The sequence below is a fragment of the Apium graveolens genome, chromosome 5, assembly GCF_009905375.1.
Source record: "Apium graveolens cultivar Ventura chromosome 5, ASM990537v1, whole genome shotgun sequence".
NCBI lineage: Eukaryota > Viridiplantae > Streptophyta > Magnoliopsida > Apiales > Apiaceae > Apium > Apium graveolens.
Window position 1 is genome coordinate 170,232,926 of NC_133651.1, and position 17,755 is coordinate 170,250,680.

Consider the following 17,755-nt stretch of genomic DNA (forward strand, 5'->3'; position numbering starts at 1 on the left):
TACTTTCTTCTTCTTGGAAGGGTTCTTCTTCCTTTTCTTTGGATTGGAACCTTCACCAATTAGAAGAACAGAGCTCTTTTTAGGGGGGAAATTCGATTCCGCAGTCTTCAACATGTTGTGGTGTTCAGCCAGGCTGACATCCAGCTTATTCATGTGAAAGTTCACAACAAACTGCGAAAACGAACCCGGAAGTGATTGCAAGACCAAGTCTTGGCTCAACTCCCCATCCATGGCAAAACCAAGTTGTCCAAGACGTTCAATCAAATTGATCATCTTAAGTACATTGTCATTCACGGATGATCCCTCAGACATCCTACAATCGAACAGCTCCTTCGATATCTCATATCGAGCTGTCCTCCCTGCCACATCATACAACTTTTGTAGATGCATAAGGATAGTGTGAGCATCCATATGCTCATGCTGCTTCTGTAGCTCAATGTTCATGGAAGCTAGCATGATGCATTGAGCAACATTTGCATTATCTATCCACTTACGATACACAACATGTTCATCATTATGTGCATCGTTAGCAGGTTCAGTAGGCTTAGATGAGTCAAGCACATATTCCAGCTTCTCCACCCTGAGAACAATTCTCAAGTTTCGAAGCCAGTCAGCAAAATTAAGACCAGTCAACTTGTGAGCATCTAGTATACTCCGGAGTGATAGTGCAGAAGACATAACGAATATAGTAAATCTGTAAATGATAAACACATAACAACACTTAGCAAATATTCAATTTCATTTCAAAACACTATATGAATCGGGTCTTTATTCATAAGTGGCTCCCACTAGTTTATCTAATTTATACAACCCCTAAGTGAAAATTAGGCATTCATAATACTAGTGGGAATAGGGATCCTACATTCCATTACACAACCTCGGTTGTAGCACGAAACATCATGTGATGTTCAATAGGCAGACAACTCTTGTCAATTACATCTTATGTTATTCCCTAATATAATTTTAGCCTCTTGAATAATTGAGTCACGGCTGTAGCACGACAAACTCAATATTCTAAGTCAAGTCTAATCCAACATTTCGTACAATTGAATCAGTCTTCAACGGCCCACGGCTGTAGCACGTAACGACCTTTAGATTCTAATTCAATGTACACATCTCTATGTAATAGACAAGTATTTCTTACTTCGAAATCAAAGCCCTCGGCTGTAGCATGAAATGACAATGATTTAAAAATAAGAACCACTTTCTATCATGTTGGAAGGCTATGACCGACACAAGCCCGTTGTGTCATTGGCCAATTACTACTTGATATTATTTAACTTTAGAGTGATTATATTATGTTACAATCATAATCATATTATAAAGAGATTCGTCCTTTTAAATTAAATATTTCAAATCAATAATCGATAATCAGATGATTCCCAAATCGGGTGGAGCATTGTCAAGATGCGTCACTTAATAACCCTTTCTTACAGATAGAAATCTGTTGTTGACCGAATCATCCTTTCTCTCAAAATTGAAAATTCATATTTAATTACGTGTTTCATAAACACAAGAATCTCATTATTGTATTAATAATATTATTGTCAAGGCAAGAAACGATTCCTATTCTAGATTTTCTAGAGCACGCCTTATATTGATTTAAGTTCACCTAAATCTATCATCACATGGTAAACACAGGCATATATCTCATATATAAAAATAAATATACAAGTAAGCATGCAAGTAATATCATGTCACACATTGATATAATGATGTATGGATTTATTATAGCATTTAAAAGCAATTAAAACAATTAAAACATGCTTTAAAACACTTTCGAGAATATAAACAGTTCAAAACTTTTATATAAAAAATATTTGACCACTCCATTAGATCCGTCTCGGAAAAACAAATCCAACGATATATTGCACGCCCAAAACGGAGTTACGAAACTCCCAAAAATCAAATTTAAAAAAAAAAGACAAATGGGTTGTAACGCATTACAGTAATGCGTTACAAGGTCTATAACGTATTCACGTAATGCGTTACAACACTGTTGATCCATTTACGTGTGTAACGCATTCCGTAAATGCGCAACAGTGTGTAACGCATTCACGGAATGCGCAACACAACCCCCACCCCGCGTGCGCCGCACGCGCCTGCAGCAGCCGACAGCAGTTTTCCTTTTTTTTTTTCTTTGTTAGTCACCTTCCAGCCGTTAGCTTCCAGCCGTTACAAACAAAAAAAAAAGTAACCCCCTTTTTCTTTTACTCCCTTCCTTAATAACTCTTTATTAATTTATTATTTTAATTTTATTATTAATAAATTAATTAACATTTAATTAATAAATTAATAAAAATCAAAATAATATGATTTCTTAAATCAGGCAGTAGCAGAAAATTATCAAATCACCCATGGGTCCTTGTGCAAATTTTAATCACAATTATTCACATGCATAATAATTTCATGAATTTTTAATTAAAACAATTTTTAAAAATTCATAACAAATAATCTACACATCACAAAATTATGAAAAAAATACCTAGATGATTTACAACACCTGTAGAACCCAGATCAGTAGTCAAGATATTATGCAAAAATTATTTCGAATTAATTCATAATTAAATCCAAATAAACTTACAAAAATCATAATAAATCCATACATGCATAAAAAAATCTGAAATTTTTTATATGAATCTCTATATGCAGAACCTAGCTCTGATGCAAATGAAGGAATTTACGGATGAGCGGAAGCGTGAAATAACATTTATTCCGTAAAAATCATATACCGCACATATAGAAAAACGTATAAAAGGGAAAAACTGAGGAATCGAAATCATACCTCGTGAATCGAAGCTTTATAAAATTAGAGTGCTAGCAGTTGCTCCTCAGTGTGTGAAGCACTCTACCGGTATCCACCAAGAACGATCCTCTTCGATGAACCTTTTATAAAACCGAGCTTTTATAAAATAGAGTTTTTGGGAGAGAGAGAGAGAAGAAGAAGATGGAGGCTAGGGTTTTCACAAAACCAAAATTGTGTTAATAGAATGAGCCATCTCATTCTATTTATAGGGCTCTCCTAGGGTTTTATAATATATCTTTATATATATTAACCCCCATATTTTATCTTCATAAAATGCTTTAATAATAATTAAAACTATATTAATCATTATTTCTTTTTCTTAACTATTTAGAAAATAATTCTCTCTCTCATTATTTCATCAAAGAAAATATTCTTTTATGGTGTGACCCTAGAGGTTCAATATTATGCCGGTAGTAGAAATAAATAATAATAAACTTTTATTAATTATTTACATGAATACTAAAATTCACTAAATATAATTAACTGATTAATTATATTTATTCTACATCGTGAGTGATGCTTCTCAACATATCGCGACTATCCGGATAATATGAATTCACTGCTTAGAATATCAAGAACCTGTCAGTGACTAGTTACCGTACAATGAATTCCTTCTACCCTTATAATATCCCGAATAAATACAAGGCATGGATCTCATGTCAGGCCTATCAAATTTAATCATATGATTTCTTATTCATAATGCAAAGTTCATATTAATGCAAATTAGAAACTCCTTTCTAATTTCATACACTCTGGCCAGAGATTCCAGAACTCGCATACTAAGAATAACATAGGATATTCTCTTCCTTTACTGGAAGGGGTAGATCCTCTATTAACGTTAACTATCTCTATACACAAATCCCTATGCCCAGAATAGACCTAATGGATGTCCTTGAGACTAAGGACTAAACCAAAGCACAGTTCATTATATATAAGATACCTTTAACGATCTCAAGTCTAAGGACACTTGTACAACTATCACTCAGTGAATAACTATTGACACGTGAGTAATCTCCATTAGTTGTTCAACTTATCGAGTCATGTTCAGTGAACTTATTCCCTAATAAGCACCTATATACCAGCTATAGTGTCACCACACAAATGCCTATGAGAACAGACATCCTCCTGAAGGGAGCAAGCGTAGTATGTACCAATCTTTGCGGATCCACTAACATCCGATTAGTTATCCTATGATCAGGAACTGTTTTAAGTCCAGAGTTGTCGTCTTCTAGATCTCACTATTATAATCTCATTATAATTCTAGAAGCTTTACTCTAAACTATGGAACATCTTATTTAATACACTTTAAATAGATAAAGCCAATAAAAATATAACAAGTCTTTTATTAATTCAAATGAAATCAAATAGGAATACAAGAAAGTTCTTCCTAACTCATCATACATGATTGGATTTAGGACAAACACTTTCAGAATTCACATTAACCGTACCTGCCACGATATTCGTATCCTGGATAGCATCCTTCATAGACATGTCAAAAACTCTAGCCCTTGGAGTCTCATTCACTGCTGGGGTAGATCCCATAATCCTCAATGCATTACTGACTGGGGCTGGTGTCTTGCAATCCCTGGCTATATGTCCTGGTTTCCCACATTTAAAGCACGTAAATCCAATGGCTGGAACCTTCACTGTTGGATTCCGGATAAGCTGATCCTTATTTGTTGGCTCTCTTGCTGGCTGATTTCGGCACTCCCTTGAATAGTTCCCTTTCTGATTGCACTTGTAACAAACTATATTCAACTTATTACAAACTCCCCCATGCTTCTTCCCACATACTTGACAATATGGAAAAGTTAATCTCAACTGATTTGGCTGATTCGCATTAACTGGACAGTTGCCCTGGCTTTCGTCGCTTGCATTTTGTCTCCTGAAATTAAAATTCCTCCCTGGCTGAAACTTGCCCTTCTTAAAATTTGGAAACTTCCCTGGTTGTGACTGACCTTCATTCCCTTCAAATTTCCTTTTCTTGCTTTTTTTCTCCTTCTGTGACATCTCACTCTCTGTCTCTGCGATCATAGCCTTCTGTACAACTCCTGCATAAGTATCCAATTCAAAAATGGCTACCTTCCCTCTGATCCATGGTTTCAAACCTTGCTGAAATCTTTTAGCCTTCTTCCTGTCAGTATCCACATACGACGGCACATACCTTGACAATTCCTCAAACTTACTCTCATAATCTGTCACCGACATGTTTCCTTGCTTTAGTTCTAAAAACTTCAACTCCATCTGATCCTGGACAAACTGAGGAAAATACTTTTCTAAAAACAATTCCTTAAATCTCTCCCAAGTAATAACATCTATACCTTCCAACGTCTTTACCATCTCCCACCAATAGGTGGCCTCATTTTTCAAATAGTAACTTGCAAACTCAACCTTCTTTTTGTCCTTTACTTTTACTAAGGCAAATGCCTTCTCTATTTCCTTTAACCAAACATTTCCTTCAATCGGTTCTAAGGAACCCTTGAATTCTGGTGGGTTTATTGCCTGAAAAGTTTTAAAAGTTACTTGGGGATTGGTCTGTCTTTGTTGTTGTTGTGCCAGGTGAACTGTTTATTGGGCCAAGATTTGAAGAATCTGGGCTATTGCTGGGTCTATGGGTCCTGGGTTTGCATTCTGGTTTGTATCATCTTGGTTGTTATTGTTGTTGGTTTCTTCATTCTGGGTTTTGGTGCGGGTATTTCTTTTGAGAGGCATTTTATGTAAAAAATCAAACAACTTATTTAGCTTTTAAACCAAATTCTTTGCAGAAAAGAAAAGTTTTGTAAAACAGAAATATTTCTTTTTGAAAACAATTATAACTAAGTAAATTGCATGCTTCTTTACAGAATATAAACAGTTATGGAAAATAGGATGCATGGTATCACAGGGGTATAACTGGTGCAATAAATAAGGTAAAGTAAAACAAGTGCAGTAAAATGAATGACAATACTAGAAAGGAAAGGTGCTGATATATATAGATCAAAAGTTTTGGGTAGTACAAGCGTAAAGACGATTCGAAAGTAAAAGCAAAAGGGTACAACAACCTACTCACTAGTCAGCATAGCTAGTCTATAAATACAACCCAAAAATCTACTGATACACACTACACACTACTGTACATACTACATAACCATCACAATACTGCTCAGCATCTCAGGATTTCTAACTCATGGCAAGTCTGGACCTCCAATCTCCTCAAGCTCCTCCAGAGCCCACTTAGCCCACTCCACTAGAAAATCAGGGGTGATGTCCTCATGTGTAGCCTCAGCAATTCTCACTGTAGCTACTTTACGAAACGCCTGGAGCCTCTCTCTGAGTCGCCTCTCACCACTCCCAACCTCTCTGGTACGCATAATATGTAGTAACTCCTGAATCTGACCCTGTAGGAATCGCTGCTCCATAAGGCAAGCCTCAAACTGATGATATGGGACAGGATAGGAAGAGAACTGGAAAGGTACTCTTGTAACTGAGTGACTAGTAAAGCCTGAATCAGCAGGTGGGGATCCTCTGATAGGTGGCCTCATGCCTGGAGGTGGAATAGCCTGCAATGGTACGGGCTGCAACACAGGTGGAGGTAGTATAGCCAACACTGGTGGAATAACAGGACGTGGATCCGAGGACGGTACTCCAATTGAAGGCTCTGAGTGATCAGCTAATACGGGGATAAAAGAGTCGGCCATCGCTGCTATCTGAAATTATATCGCAATATAAGAATCTCGAACCATGACGTGAATTACACTAATACCTGTTATACCATAACACTCAACCTCTTGACGTTCTATCTTTCTATTCCTTACTTCTAATCCTAACCCTCTACCCATTCCCGTCAATCCTAGGCTTGTGTCAATGACTTATAACCTGTAGCTCCGATACCAAACCTGTGGCGCCCTCCAAACCCGGGTCAGAAGTTTGGGATCCACACACACATACCTTATTAATAACCTGCTTATATCAATGATAAAAATAATAATAATAATATGCAGTGACCCTACTTACCAACTACCACGGACCGCAACAGGTTAAAGTATGCACACAAGCCAAACACATCTACTTATATTACAAACGTTTAAATCCCAACTATTCCAAACTCAGTACTGAGTATTAAACAATATTATAAACTTTTTACAAACTTAAATTATTCCAAAAGAAGCCTACTAGCTCAACTCGATCAACCTGAATCCCTAGCTCTCGCGCTGGACTGGGGATCCTCGGTACCAACCGGTTCCTTTTTAACTGGAAAGAACATAAACAACATCGCACAAATGAGCTAACTAGCTCAGCAAGTCACAATGACAAAACTGAGAATAATGATCATCAGGGAAATATGGATACGATATCAAGTGAACAATGGATTATGATTTAGAATTGGATATTATATTTTCATGTTAAAAAACAAGGTTAGGCTGCTGATCAGTCACGCACTAACCCCGAGCAAAGCACACAACACTGCTATAACTACTGGATCCAAGGCACACATTGGCCTAACTTGACCATTATATGGTCTGACCACGAATCTGGTCCACAATTTTATAAAAACAATCCAATTCTACCATAATAACAGAATAAGCAGTAATAAACAATAAACTTGATCATTAACAACATTGGACGTTCAATAATGAAAATGATTTCAATCTGTATAAAGATCAATATGGCATTTCCAAAGCTTGGCTGTTAGGTAATGAAAGAATTGGATAACAAAGGAATCAACATTTCAGGGTTCTAAGGATTTGATCTTTCAAAGCATAAGATATAATGGTTTGAATGTGTAAGCAATTTGGTTTAGTGTATAATATTTAGTTTTATGTATTTGTGGAGTAGTATCATATATTTGAGGTTCATATTTGGGTATACAACAATCGATGGTCTGAAAAGAATCAGGTTTACGGCTCAAGATCAATAACTGGAATCAAGGTTTAGGTTTCAGTGCTTCAAAGCACTTGCAATGTAAAACAACAATATCCATCTATACAATATCTCGAGAAAGTTCAAAACACTTGCCTGGTACTAGCATATTATACTGCACTTGCTCTCAATCACCACTGTCTTACTCCTTGACTATATGTTTCCCTTTCCCACGCCTTGCCTTTTCTGTTCACATATCATAAGCATCTATCAATATCTAACTCATATGATTTTATTCGACACATACTTCTATCTATCCTTCGTTTCACCCAAATCCGATTAACGGATTGAAAGTTATGAAATAAACAAGTAAATATCGAATATACAGACCGACAGTTAACCAACAAGTCACATATAACACATAACACGTCACATATTCAATGGTATATCATTTATAAAGAAGTCTCTGGTCATACATAGGCTTTCGGATATTTATAATGATTTTTAAGACATTTTTCGAAATTAAAACAGATTGTTGAATCAATTTTGGAGTAATAAATAGGGTTCGGTTGGCCAATTCTGACTTCAAAACAGCTTCATAATAATTATCGAGCCTTGAAAACAATTTAAAATAATATTTTAAAGCTCGAAACTATTTTTTGGAATTTTTAAATCATTTTTAAATAATTAAACCTAATTAAATAATTAATTAAAATCAATTAATAATTAATTAAATCAATTAATCAATCAATTTTCGAATTAATTGACCAATTTATCAATTAAAAATTAACTGAAATTAATTAACTAATTAATTCAGATTTATTTTTGAATTAAATATAATTTTTGGAATTAAAATAATAATTTTTGGAATTTTCAGAAATTAAAATCGAATTTTTATAATTAAAATAAATAGGAAATATGAATTTTGAATATTTTTAAAACAGGAATCTAAAATTTGCAAGTTCTGGAAACCTTAGGGACCTAACTGCTTCTTCCCCAAAAGATAAGGTACCAAACTGCAATTTTACAACCCCCGTCGCCGGAAAATACAGGGGTGGTCGGAGAACACGATTCTGGCACCCTCACCTCACCACAAGCTCCAGATCACATCTACAAACAACCAGGAACTTATTCATGCAATCAAATCATTCAAATAACCCCAGACTTGGCCGGAAATTGGCCAAGAACATCGCCGGTTTCCAGCGAACTTCTGAAATTTTCAAAACACAACTCCCTTCGATTCAGACATCCTCTGTTAACGAGCTATATACCAATCGATTGCAAATTTCATAAGGAACATAATCCACTATAAATCAACAGCTAATAACCCATAAATCAAAAAGCCCCGAATTTCAATTGAAAACATTCATATGGGTTATAAACCCTAATTTCAAAATTTGAAAATCAAACTCAATTTTGAACATGTTATTGAACTCCAAATCAGACGTATGACATATTAAAATCATCATGAAAACAAGCTCTACAAAATGCAATCATCAAATCATACAAACAATCATCCGAACAAAAATTCATATTTTTAATAAAAATAATTCTAAAATAAATAAATTTTCAGAAAATAAACCTTGATTTCTACAGTGATTTGGAACACAGAATCTGATAGAACACCTTAAGACCTTTGGATTGAGTACTCGAGCTTTGAAAACAGAGATCAATAACACCTTCGTTTTGCTGTTTGATTCTTGGAAGATTATATGAATATAGGGTTTTTCTCTGGAAAATTATATAATTATCTGTCTGCAAATGATTTTGATACGAAATAAAATACGGTAAAAGGCTATTTATAATTACGGAAAATTAGTATCCCGTTGGATCATTCCGGATATAAAACGGTACGTTTATTTATAAAAACTGATCCAAACGGTATCGGTTTTTGGGATAGTTATCCAAATCAGTACAATTTGTACTGCGGTCTTGGTCTCAGCGCCTGGTTACACGTACTACGAGGTGATAATTAGAATAGTTTAATAAAAAGCTCCCGTTTATCGAAAATACGATTTATTGATTTACCAAAACGAATATCGTATTGAAAATGTTGCGCCGGGACCCGCACAAGACAAACCGTACGCCGGATCGAAAAAGTCGAAACATGGAATATGCTCGGAATATTACAATTAGGTTAGGAAGGAGTTTTCGGAAGAGTTTCGGGTTCCACAAACGTAACAACGGATGACGTCGGTTGGTTCCCGTTTTTATAAAACAGATTTTAAATACTCGGAAAAAGATTTTATAAATTTCTTATGATCCTTATAAATCCATAAATCAACATAAAAATAATTAGGAAGATATGACAATTATCTCTATTTTATTTTGGACATATAAAAATTAAAATACTCAATTAATAATATTTTTAAACATTCAAGCACATTTGACACTTAACAATTAATTCACAGAATAGATACTGAACACATATATTAATTATTTATTAGCAAAGATAATTACACGATATATCCTGGATATTATATAACTACCCAGGGACTAATTCATGTGGCACTAAAAGGATTTTTAATAAATTAAATAGGTAGACTTTAAGTATTGACTCACATGGTGATCATTAAGACGGTTATGGTGATCATAAAATATAGTATAGGTTATATCTTGACTCAAAACTGAATAATAAAATCAATTCTTTTCCTTATTCCAAATATGAATGTGTGAACACATACAGATAACTACATATAATGAGAATAATACCTTTCAGATTATTAAATCGGGAATACATGCTTGTGTCGTTCTCACTCTCTCGTCTTACTATCTATGCGGTCTTGCGACTCTATTTTTCTTACTGGGCAAAAACCCCAACTTAGGGTTTTAATAATAATTTTGTAGGTTTATATCGTAAAACAAGTTTATATATTGAACACCATACTATACTGTATTATATAACTTCCTTTTGTTTTCTTGTGAATAAAAAATAATGCAATCATTAATCTAACTCTAGTTTAATTATTATTATTATTATTATTATTATTATTAAAAATATAAAAAAATATGTAAATTACAAAAATATACTCTCCTATAAATAAAAAAGATATTGTCAAGGAAATTTTCATGTTTTTGTCCATGAAGATTATTCTTTCCTACTTACGTTTCAAATTTCAATTTATTCCTCCAAAAATAGTACTGATCCTACTAATTAAACTATTAGACTATTATTATACTAAAATAAGAAAATATTTAATGTACTAAACCAATTGTAGTAAATTTTGTGCTTTGATTAAGCAAGAAAATATCTTCTTAGCATCATGTGTTACTGTTTTCATATTCACATTGTTTTTTAAAATTCAAAATTTAATTTATTTCTCTCAATGGCATATTCTTGGACACATTATATAATATCCCGACATAAATAGTTTTCTCAGAATAATAGATAAATTCAAGTTCACTTAATAATAGTTCTCCAAAATAAATCCCATCAAAATGATACCAATCCAAAACTCCAATTTACAATCCATGAAACAAAATATACTTAAATTATCCATCTCCAAATTAAAACCACACTTAAGTCTGAATAAAATTCTAATAAAATGCAAGAAAATAAATGAGCTCCACTAGATCCGCACTCGCGCTCATCCCATAAAGTAGCCCACCTAGTTAAGATTACTTGCTGGGAAAATAAAGGAAACAAAATCGGCAGTGAGCGAAAGGCTCATATATGGATAACCACAATGTCAAGGTGTACAAAAGTTATACATTATGATATATATAAAAATAAACCGACCATTAAAACAAGAAGTTCTGACAAATTATGGATGTGATAAAATGCCATGAATTCCAAAATCATATTATAAACATACAAGATTTCCCATCAAAATATCCAGGCTATACACATATTCTTACGGTTATAAATAATATTCAAACTAAATTTAGTGAAATGCCAAACTTACTTACAAATTTGGGAGACAATCTTACACTTACATGATGTCCTACATTTTTGGTTATCCATGAAGGGTTTCGAGCATATAAAAGTAACAGAAATGATGTAAAATTAAATTACAACCGAAAAATATTTAATTCGTAGTAAGAATTTTTACTGTAATATCCGGGATATCGCGTGTAATTATTTTTATAAATAAATGATTATTATGTGATTATTATGTGATTTTTGGTGAATTATTGGATGATTGGTGTGGATATGTGGATGCTTAAATGTGGTAAAGTATAAGTATGTTAATTTTATTATGTCCAGAATAAAATATAGATAATTAAGGTATTTTTCTGGTAATTTTAGGAGTGTTATATGATTTTATATTGATTTATGAATTTATTAATTATTTTTTGAATAATTACAAAATTATTTTATAAAGACGGGAATCGTCTGACTTCCACCATTTTTGCATTTTTATAACCCAAAACTCTTCCGAAAACTCCTTCCTAACCTAATCTGGTAATTCCAGACATTTTCCGTGTTTCGACTTTTTCGATCCGGATTACGGTTTGACCCGTGCGCGTCCCGGCACACAATTTTCGATACGATAATCATTTCAATAAAGAAAAAAACCCGTATTCTCAAAAGACGGGATAATAATACGTTATTTTCGTATAAAGTGTTTTATAAGAAGCCCAGTTTGGATAATTATCCAATACGGGAATAAAATCGGTTCGTTTTTACAGTCACTTAGCGGCTAAGTAACTAATTTATCGATCTAATACGATCCAACACGATCCAATATTCCATAAATATATATAGCCCTTTTATGATTTCATTTTATTTATATAATCATAATCAGTCAGTAAAATTCGGTGAAATACAGAGAAAACCCTAAATAAACGTTTCGTTATCAAAAATCAAACGCACGAACGAAGGTGTTATCGAACTCCGATTCAAACGTGCTATATATTAAATCAAAGCTCTCGAAAAACTCTTTCTTAATCAATCCACTATTTTGGTGCAAAAATCAAGGTATTTTTCTTATTCAACTGTTTTATTTCGACTTAATTATAGATTAAATTATGAAATTTTGTTCTTGATGTTGTTTGTGTGATTTGATGGCATAATCATATAGATAATTTTATCCTGATGCTATATATCAAATCAAAGCTCTCGAAAAACTCTTTCTGAATCAATCCACTATTTTGGTGCAGAAATCAAGGTATTTTTCTTATTCAACTGTTTTATTTCGACTCAATTATAGATTAAATTATGAAATTTTGTTCTTGATGTTGTTTGTGTGATTTGATGGTATAATCATGTAGATAATTTTATCCTGATCAATTTGATATATTATATGTCAAAAATAGAGCTCAAAACATGGTGAAAATGGGGTTTGATTCTTTTAAAGTTCGAATTAGGGTTTATATGTTGAATGTTCCTGATTGAATTTTTGGGGTTTTATGAATCAAGGGTTATTGATTCAATTGATTAGCATTAATGATTAGATCATGGCAAAAGGAACTTGTTGGTACCAGTTTGAGGGCCGAATGATTCCGGGATCGACCTCGCTGGAAAATGGCGGAGGTGTCGCCGGAAAAGTTCGCGCCGATTTTCCGGCTAATACGTGGATTGTTTGCAAAAACTGGTTACACAGATCGATTCGTGGCTTGGTAAAGAACATATCTGCAGTTGATGGCATGTTTCTGGGCAGATGCTCGAGCTCGAGGTCGGCCGATAATGGTTGCCGCCGGCGACCGAGGAAGAAAGTGGCAAAATTGCAGTTTTGCCACCGAACTTTCTCCATTTTTATAAAAACAGAACCCTACTCTAAAAACTTATAAAATACGGATTTTTGTTTAGAAAAATTATAAAAATAATATTCTGTTTATATTTATTTTCAGAAATTGAGTTTAATGATTTTAAAAATTCTCAAAATTCATTATTTATTTTCTGAAAATTATTTTTAAATGGAAATTAAATCTAAATTATTTATTTAATTAATTTTAGTTAATAATTAATTATTTAATTAGTCAGTTAATTTAAATATTAATTGATTAATTAATTTAATTAGTTATTAATTAATTTTAATTGAGTATTTAATTGGATTTAAATATTTATTTTGATTTAAAAATTCCGAAAAATAGATTTGAGCTTTAAAATATTATTTTAAATTATTTTCAAGGCTCGATAATTATTATGAAATTATTTTAAAGTCAGACTCGGGTATTCAAACTCTATTATTTTATTATAAAATGATTCGAAGACTCATTTTAATTCCGAAAAATGTTCAAAAATTCGTATTAAATACTTGGAAAATCATTTTGACCCCGAATCTTCTTTGGAAAATTATTTTGATTGAATATCTTGCATGCTATGTGCTACGTGCTATCTGATTGATGTGTTATATTCCTATGTAGTTACTGTTTGACATTTTTTGCTATAACTTTCAATCCGTAAAACGGATTTGGCTAAAACGAATGGTAGATAAAAGCTTATGACGTCTATGTGACGATTAGAATGATATGAGATTGAGTATTGATAGATACTTGTAATGCCTAAAAAAGTGAGCAAGGCATAGAAAAGAAAGCCATTGATCAGTAAATAGAACTGAAGTGTAGAAAAAGAAAGCAAGTGATCGATAAATAGAAGCAAGGCATAGAAAAAGAATTAAAGTGATGGAAAACTATAACAGCTAGATGGGTACGAGTAAAGTTAGAAAACATCGGTGATAAGGCAAGTACTTATGAACCTTCTTCAAGATATATTACAAATATTTTCAAACTTTCTCATAACATGTTGCTAGTATTCAAAATAAATCCTGTTTTATATTACAAGCGCTTTAAACTATTCAACCTTGAACCCTGATTCTTATTGATCTTGAGCCATAAGCCTTATTTTTCATAAACCATTGATTGTTAAATTCTCATATACGAGCGAGACACATACGATACTACTCCACAAATACATATATACCACATACAGATTTCTGATATTGAACTGCTTGACATACCAACCCTTATTCTTTGTTTAACAGAAGACCAATCCTTGAAACCCTTGAACCCTTGGTCTTCTACTTTCTGACTCTTTCCTTGATTGAAAGCCAATCTTTTTGAATTCCTTGTTATACCTTCATGGTATTGTGAATCACCCTATGCTTCAAGATAAATGTTGTTTATGATTCAGCTTATTGAATTACATTGGTTATCAAATTGAATTGTTTTAGAATTGGATGGTTTTATAAATATGGACCAGATTAATGGTCGGACCAGATTCGTGGTCATAATAGGCCAATGCGTGCCTTGGATCCAGTATATAGAGCAAAGTTGGGAGCCTTTCTCGGGGTTAGTGCGTGACTGATCAGCAGCCTAACCTTGGTTTTTAAAATAAAAGTGAATATCCAACTCTAATCATTGCTTATTCAGAAACTTGATTCTTCTGAATCATTTCAATTGGTTATTATTTAACCTCATTTATTGCTATTATGACTTGCTGAGCTAGTTAGCTCACTCTTGCAAACTTTTTTATGTTTTTAATAGTTGAAAAGGAAATTGTTGGTAACGAGGATTCCCAGTCCAGTGTGCAAGCTAGGATTCCAGATTAAGTTGGATCGAGCTAGTAGGAGCTTTATATTGTAATAGAGTTATGCAAGATTGTAAGAATAATATTATTATCAGTTGTAAGTTGAACTAATTGGGATTTGGTACGATGTAATAAAAGATAAGGTTGTGGCTTGTTTTCATACTTGAACCTGTTGCGATCCATGGTTGTAAAAAGAATGGTCAATGCATATAATATTTTATATACAGGTTTATATATGGTGTGTGTGTGTGTTGTGAGCCCCAAACTTCTGACCCAGGTTTGGAGGGCGTTACAGGTTTGGCATCAGAGCCACAGGTTATAAGTCACTGAAACAAGCCTAGATTGTCGGGAATGGATAGAGGGTTAGGATTATGATTAAGAAATAGAAAAAAATAGGTCATCAAGAGGTTGAGTGCGACTGTATAATAGGTTTTGGTATGATTTGTGATGAGATTCGAGATTTTTATCTAGCGATGCGATTTTCAAATACCAGCGATGGCAGATTCTTTTATTCTGGTATCGTCTGATCAATCGGATCATTCAGTCGGAGGACCATCATCTAATTCATGCCCTGCTCATCCACCGGTGTTGGCCATGCCACATCCTGTTATGGCGGTTACACCTTTTCACGTTATTATCACATCCCCTGATGCGAGACTACCTATTCGAGAATCCCCCACATGCTGATTCTGGTTCTACCGAATGTTTAGTTGTGCACGTATCTTTTCTTTCTACCCTACGCCTTGTTCTATATCATCAGTTTAAAACCCTTCTGATGAAGTAATAACACCTAGGAGGATGGATTCGAGAGCTACAGCATATGGTGAGTGCATGAGGTATTAAGAAATATGAGAAAGAACCTAGAGTGAGGATATGTGTGTTCCGAAAGATAGCCACTACCAAGTTATATGGAACTACTAGTAAGTATGCCACCCATGATTATCTTGTGAAGTGAGCTAGATGGATTTTAAAGGAATTTGAGAAGATTTGATATCCAGTGTTTTCTTAGAATTGATGATGATGTTATAATCAATCGTGATGCGTATAGTAGTAATGTGATGTGATATTAGTCGACCTTGTTTTATAAAATGGATTTAATGATTACTGGATAGACTTGTTATACTTAGTAATTGTAAGAGATGATGATGGGAGTGTTACCAGTATGAAAGACTAGAAGTGAAGTTACGAATAAAATAATACGCAACGGTAATTGGAATTTTGGTCGACCAATGAAGGTAAAATGGACCCAATAAAGGGTAGAAGATAAAAGGAAATGAATGAGCTATTATCTGAGTGTTTCCCTAATTTGATACTGGTAGTGGATGAGAAGGACGATAACCAACTCATATAGTAATAACGACCAGGTGTATGATTTCCAAAATTTTAAACAGTTTTCAAAAAAAAGATTTTCTTAACAAAATATTTCTAAAAGTCCTTTAAACAAAACACGTTTTGAAAACTTGGTTATTAAACTACTACTTGAGTTCTTGTTTGTTATAAGATTCAGATTATCCAGAAGGATGCTTGTTCTAGAAGTTAGTATGGTTCATTTATAAGGCCAAGTGGATCCGCTATAATGGAGAAGATTTGATTGTTCCAAATAGGAGTATAATTATTGCTTGATAAGTTTAATGACAGAATCAATGTATGGAGAAACTGTTCATCCAATTTCTGAGATGATTAGGGTCCAACGAATATGTCGATTCACGAGAAGCCGAGTACAAGCAAAGAAGATTAAGGAAATTTCCAGACTTTCTAAAGGAAGAACGTTATTAGCAACGAAGGCGATATGTTGAACGACGAGCAGCATAAGCAAAATTTGAAGTTATAATTGTAAATCTCGTAAGACTGCAAATAGAGTCAAATTATAAATATGGAAGCGCGATGCTTAAGATACAAGACCTAGTACAGGGGAATTTATTCTAATGATTGATTAAGAAGGCATGTCAGAGAACTTTCTAAGGTGAATATATAACTCGGATTGGAAATATTTATCGAATCAGCGTTGAAGTTGTAAATAGATGAAATATGGATGGCGATCAATGCTATCATTCTTTTCCAATAATAACATTCGTTCTTATGAATCTTGAATAAAGTATGAACTTCTTTTATGATCAGCTCTATAAGATGACAAGAAAATTGTTGAATCTCTTTCAAATCATTCCTCCTTCAAAATATTGCTTTCTGATTGAGACAAGTAGTGTGATGGTGTGATGTTTTTTCTAAATGACAAAGAGTCTGGTTGGACGCCACCTAATCATGTACTGTATGCCATATAGTATGAAAGACTGGCCAGCTTGAGTACAAATATGGTTGTCTCACTTATATCCTAATCATCATTCATTCTTTCATCTTCAATCATGATTTCTTGATTTATGGATCCTTTAGATTATTTCTTTGTACTATTATCCCTTAAAAAAAGGTTTCCAATCAGAATCATATACACAAATTTTTTTCTTGTGTAAGGTCTATTCTTTGAGTGTTTTAAAAAGGAAGTGAAATGAACCTGTGTAGCAGATGGAGTTGTTAGTCCCTTAACAATATAACAAGAATTACAGAAGGGGGGTTGAATGGAATTCTTGAATCTTTTTCTTGATTGAAAATGTTCTAACTCGAATATATAGATATAAGTGTAAATT